Below are 6,000 nucleotides of genomic sequence, written 5' to 3'. Positions count from 1 at the left end.
GGGGTGATGAAAACATTCTAAAATGGACTGTGGTGCCGGTTGCACAACTCCGTGCATATATTAAAGGCCACTGAATTATACACATTAAATGGGTGAATTATATGACACATAAATTCTATCTCAGCACAGCTGTTAAAAATCCATCAGGCCGAGTTAAATTTGAATTTCAGATAAATAATGGCTGATTTGTTAGGATAAGTGTGTCTCTTGCAACATTTGGGACATACCAAAACCTCAGTCATTGTTTATGTGAAATTTAAATTTAACTGGGCGCCCTGCACCCCATCTCAGAGCGCCCTTCAGTCGTGTGAGAATAGCTTTGAGAGTCACTGAAGCTGGTATTTGCTAGTTGTTTTTTTTTTTTTTTTTTTTAAGATTTTATTTATTTATTCATGAGAGACCCAGAGAGAGAGGCAGAGGCAGAAGGAGAAGCAGGCTCTCTGCGGGGAGCCCGATGTGGGACTCGAACCTGGGACCCCGGGGTCACGCCCTGAGCCAAAGGCAGACGCTCAACTGCAGAGCCACCCAGGGGCCCTATTTGCCAGTTTTCAAACCCCCTGGGCTACCTGAGTCAGACACCCATCAGCCCAGAGCCTCCCGACTCCTCGGCAGCACAGAGGTGGCTCCTGTTTTCTGAGTGCCCCACCTCTGGAGCTTTCCCTAGTTACCCCCACACAACCTGTCATCTGTCCTGCCAGCCAGGGAGGCTTTTCCTGGCAGCTCCCGGGGCTGCTGCCGTGAGTGAGCAGGACACACGGGTTATGAGGGGAAGCCACCTGCCTCCTGTCCGCACACCGCCCTGTGGGACAAGCCCTTCGTTCCTGCCACCTTGTTTGAAATCAGGGCAGGCCCCGTGGCTCTTCTGGTTGCTTTTGCACCATCAGTATCTGGGCTCCTACCCCCACCCCAAGACCCTCAGCTCAGGCATGACGTGTCCGGCCCGTGTGCTCAAACCCCTCACTTTGGTGGGAGTCCCCAGCCTCAGGAAAGGAGGATGGGGATGGGGGCCGCTTCTGTCTATACTGCATATCTTCTTGCTGACCCCTTCCCCCACTGTGGCTCCGACCTCGCCAGGGGGCCCGGGGAAGAAATGGGGGACAAGACAGACTTGCTTCTCTGGTGCAAAATGAGCAGGCCTTGGAGGGTGTTTACACAGACCCTTTCTCATATTCTGCACAGATTCCTGAAAAAAATTCGGATTCTGACTCTTAATATAGGAGTCTGCTTTATTCTTAAATGTGGATATTGATCGCCAGTTGAACACTTGATCTTTTGGTCCGCACATCTCTCTACTCCCGCCCTCAGATCTTGAAGTGAAATGCCTCCTCCAGGGACACACGCACAGTCATCCCCGCACCCTCGGGGGTGGGGGTGAATCGTCCAGTTAGAGGAGCCCTGGGCTCCAGCTTGGGACCCATAGTCCCTCGAGGGTCGTCCTTGTGTCCTGGTGAGCCACGCTTGCATGGAGGCTCCTTGTTTAGAGGTCATCGGACTCTGGATCCAGGAAACTCTAGGTCATTCTCTCTACTTGGGACGAAGGCAGGTCCCCAAAATATTGTCTGACCAAAAAGACAAGAAAGTAGTAGCTCCTCTGACACCTTCAGGGGGTGGGTGGATATTGTGTCACCTGTGCTTGCTCAGAAAGAGGGGACTTAGATCCCTCTCTCAAGTGCCAGGGACCCAGGACATTCTCCAGAGAATTGTTCTGGAACTTTTCCTGGACTGGTCACCTACTCAGAGGATGAACGGTTTCCGGAGGCAGGTGGTGGTGATGGTCGCGCAGCACCGTGAAGGCGCTAATGCCGGTGAACTGGGCCTTTAACCATGATCAATATGATAAATATTGTGTTATGCCTCAATTAAGAAAAAATAAAGGTAAGAAAACAGAAAGCCAGTGTGAGAGGCCAGCCCCCCACTGCCACTGGGAGAGACTTGAGATGATCCTTCCCAAGCGCTGGGCGCCCTGACGCGGCTTCTCTGCCTGGACGCCCTGGCCTCCCCACTGAGCCGGGAGCAGGAGCAAATCCCAAGGTCAAGGTGCTTCGTCTTCAGTGGAACGCTGCTCCCAGGGGTGGACTGTCTCCCAGCCGCAGGCACCTGCTGGGGGTGGGAGCCAGGCGCGGGCGCTGAAGCGGGCTGGTTCACCCACTGCCTCCTCTTCCAGGTCGGATGCCAGCCTGCATCGGCTACATTACTCCTAAGTCATGCAGCCAGAACGTGCTAGAACCCGAAACTACTGGGACACCTGGGTGGCTCAGTGTTTGAGCATCTGCCTTCGGCTCAGGTTGTGACCCCAGGGTCCTGGGATCGAGTCCCACATCGGGCTCCCCGCAGGGAGCCTGTTTCTCCCTCTCCCTGTGTCTCTGCCTCTCTCTGTGTGTCTCTCATGAATAAATAACTTAAAAAAAAAAAAAAGAAAGAAAGGAACCGAAACTAGACCCTTGTCCATCTATTCTAAGGCCACGGTCTTAACTGCTCATATTTATCATCATTCATTTTTTTCAAAAACCGTTGTTCAGATTCCCCTTCTCCCTGAAAGCATCTCGCACTTTCCAGGCTGGGAGTTGCTTCCTGTTGCGTGTCCTCATGGCGCTTGTGCTCCGAAAGGACAAAGTCTTGGTGTCTTTCGTGTGCTTGTTTGCCCACCTGCCTCCCCCATCAGACCAAGCAGCCCTGCAGGGCAGTCGGTGCCGGGCCCGTCGTGGTGCGTGACTCCACACCTGCAACCTGCGAGGGCCCCCGAGCTGCCTCCTGGCTCCGCGCCACCGTGGCCACCAGGCCCGCCTCTCTGTGAATCCCTGGAGCCTTAGACATGACAGCACAACGTTGCATACATTTCAAAATCCCTCCTGTGGTGAGGACCCCCCTTACTGAGTACGATGCTGGGGGGAATGACTTCTCTTCTGCCAGGGGATCAAAATATTAAAGGAAGATTATGTCTTTCACAGCTGGGAACAAGTCTTATTTTTCTCTGGCGCCTTTCATTGATTTGTGGCTCAATATTCTTTGGGGGGGGGGTAATCTTAATTCTTCAGCATTCTAAGCGAGGAACAGATTTATTTGGCACGGCTGGCATGGAGGGGTTAGAAGAGCCCCCTGTTGGTTCCTGAACCAAGGAAATGCATCTCTGCGGCCAGCAAAGCAAAATCCCACGTTGTCCTTTGTTCTTCCGGATGGGTCTCTGCTGATGCTATCCCATTGATCACATTAAAATGAAGACTTTCTGTTCAGTGAAAGAGACCTAGGACAAGGCAGGCTTGCAGGTGTCCCACCGGAGAAAATATTTGTACCATCTCAGATGGATAGAGGATTAAAGTGGAGGTCTGATGACACAGAAAAAAATTCTTGGAGATTATCAGGAAAAAGGTTGGCTGTCTGGCTAACTTGCATTCTTGCTTCTTGATTGTTTTTTTCTTTTAAACATCTGTCCTTTATAAGTAAGGAAGAAAAGGTTTTAATGGTAGAAAATATTTAGGCCAGGGAAGGCCTAAGGGTCCGTTTGTGATGTCATGACTCAAAATATAGAAAATTTTAATGTAGGGGCGCCTGGGTGACTCAGCAGTTGAGCATCTGCCTTTGGCTTAGGTCGTGATCCCGGGGTCCTGGGATCGAGTCCCGCATTGGGCTCCCTGCAGGGAGCTGCTTCTCCCTCTGCCTATGACTCTGCCTCTCTCTCTGTGTGTCTCTCATGAATAAATAAATAAAATCTTTTTAAAAAAAGAAAGGATTAGAGTCCTTATAAGAAGAGCCACCAGGGAGTCTGGGTGCCAGCAAGCTAGTAGGAGAGTTCTCATCAGAAACTGGCCAGGCCGGCGCCTTCATCATAGACTTTTTCCCAGTCTCCAGAATTGTGAGAAAATAAGCTTCTGTGGTTTATGCCACTCACTCAGCCTGTGCTAGGTTGTTTTAGCAGCCTGAGCACACGGAACAGTCCAATAGTTTTAGATCAGATGAAGTTAGGGTGAATTCTGGGTCTTCCACTTGCTGATTGAAGAACTCAGACAAGACATTTAATCATCCTGAGCTTGATAAGTGATGAAGGATTAATACACTTTGCCAGTAGTTTTGTCATTAGGGGTAAGGATAACATTTGGCACTGAGTGGATGCTCCGCAGGATTTCATTCACTTGTCGAGGATGCCCTATGGTGGGCTGCCTTCCTAAGAGGCAGCCTTGCCCAGCCCTTGAATTTTTGGGAAACAATGAATGCTTGCTCACTTAGAGGATGTTTGTCATTGGAGTTGGCAGGGCAAAGGGGACTCTTTTTCCTAATTCAGTATGTATTTCTGGATCAGTTCCTTTCATTGTAAGGTAATTGGCACAGAATCCTCTTGGGAAGAAACCAGTTCACACCACTATGAATGGAGGTATGCAGGTGGTCATTACTGGTCTAAACTCCCCATCGAGGCTCTGAGGAACTGGAAGCTTACAATGGAATCCAACCCCTTCACTTGGACTCAGCCAAGATAAATTAATCTTTGCTCCAAGGGAAGATGCTTATAAAAGAGCCCGAGTGTTTACTTATATATGGTGAGAACCTTCGCTCCAGCCACACACAACCAATATTTAATTAGACACCAAATACTAATTCTAAGGTGAGTCTTTATGGAGGCGTCAAGAGCGCTGAGAATTAGACACTCCCATTGCACCAGTGTCTAGGTTCTGGGTGGATTAGGAGACAGGGTGGCCAGGAATGTCTCTTTGCTAAAGCTGAACAACAAATCTCAACGTTGCTTCTGCAAATGTCTGAACAACACTCACTCAACATCCCCCAAATCCTTGGACTGAGAGTTTCTGTTGAGCTTGAATTTTGTAAGCACGGTAGAGTCACCACCTTCTAGGATTCCAAGCATGGTACCATATTCTGATGACCTATTCGTCAGCTCAACAGAGGATGACCATGTGGAAAGAATCCAGAATTTCCTTTGCGATTTGATGTTTGGATTCCAAAGGGGACAAAATGTGAGATTGGAAAATTTATGTTATCCTTTTAGACTATTATTTCAGGAGAAATAATACTGACCTTTGATCCATCAAAAAGTTTAGACAGCCCAGGATGAACCCACTTTAAGTTTAAAGATGAGCCTCATTCTTTTTCTAATAGAAGAAGGAGACTCTGTGGCCTTGATTTTGCTCCTCTTCATCCGTCATGGAGTCTTCCTTCAGTGCTTGCCTCATCCACTTTCCTGAAAGGCCACTCTCAGGATGGCCATGTCTTGAACTACTTGTCTTTAAGGGTTCCAAATTTACTGTGCTGTTTCCACAGGGTTTTCCATCCCCTGTTCCAGGTTGGTGAACTTTATAAGCAATGGAACTTGGTGTGGAGAAGGTGGTCAGCAGGAAGTGTCCCAAGGGATTAAAAATGTTTATCAGCTGCCAGTGTGAATTGTCTGCCTGCTTATTGAGAATGCTTCAGTGCGTTGTTCTGGAATCCTGGCATTAGCTTATTATTATTATTATTATTATTTTTAGTAGGCTCCACACTCAGCCTGGAGTCCAATGTGGGGCTTGAACTCACAGCTCACAAGATTGAAACCTGAGCTGAAATCAAGAGTTAAATGCTTAATGGACTGAGCCAACCAGGTGCCCCTGTGGCATTGGTTCTGATCCGGTGAGACCCCTCAGTGGCACCCAACCTTTCGTGGCAGGTGACAGAGAGCCTCATTCAAGAGTTCACATTGGAAGGCTAGCCCACGAGAGGAAATTCTTGAAACTGTAGGTTTCTTCTTATTACACAGAGATTTAAAAAATTAATTATGTAAACGACTGGCAGTAGACTCCTTCCACAGGGGGAACTCATCATGATGTTTGGAAAATACCTTGGGGTAGGAAAATGACCCCCAAGAAGCAGTGCATTACGGGGGCTCATGAAAGCCAGCGAAGTGAACTGCTTTGTCAGAGACAAGAAGAGGTGGGAGCGGGCAAGAGGGAGGAGGAGGGAGATGTCAGGAAATGTTAGTGATGGTGCGTTTGGGTTGGGGTGGACCCGACAGGAGCTGAG

Source organism: Canis lupus, chromosome 30 (genome assembly GCF_048164855.1).
Source record: "Canis lupus baileyi chromosome 30, mCanLup2.hap1, whole genome shotgun sequence".
Taxonomy (NCBI): domain Eukaryota; kingdom Metazoa; phylum Chordata; class Mammalia; order Carnivora; family Canidae; genus Canis; species Canis lupus.
This window is presented reverse-complemented; position numbering follows the sequence as displayed.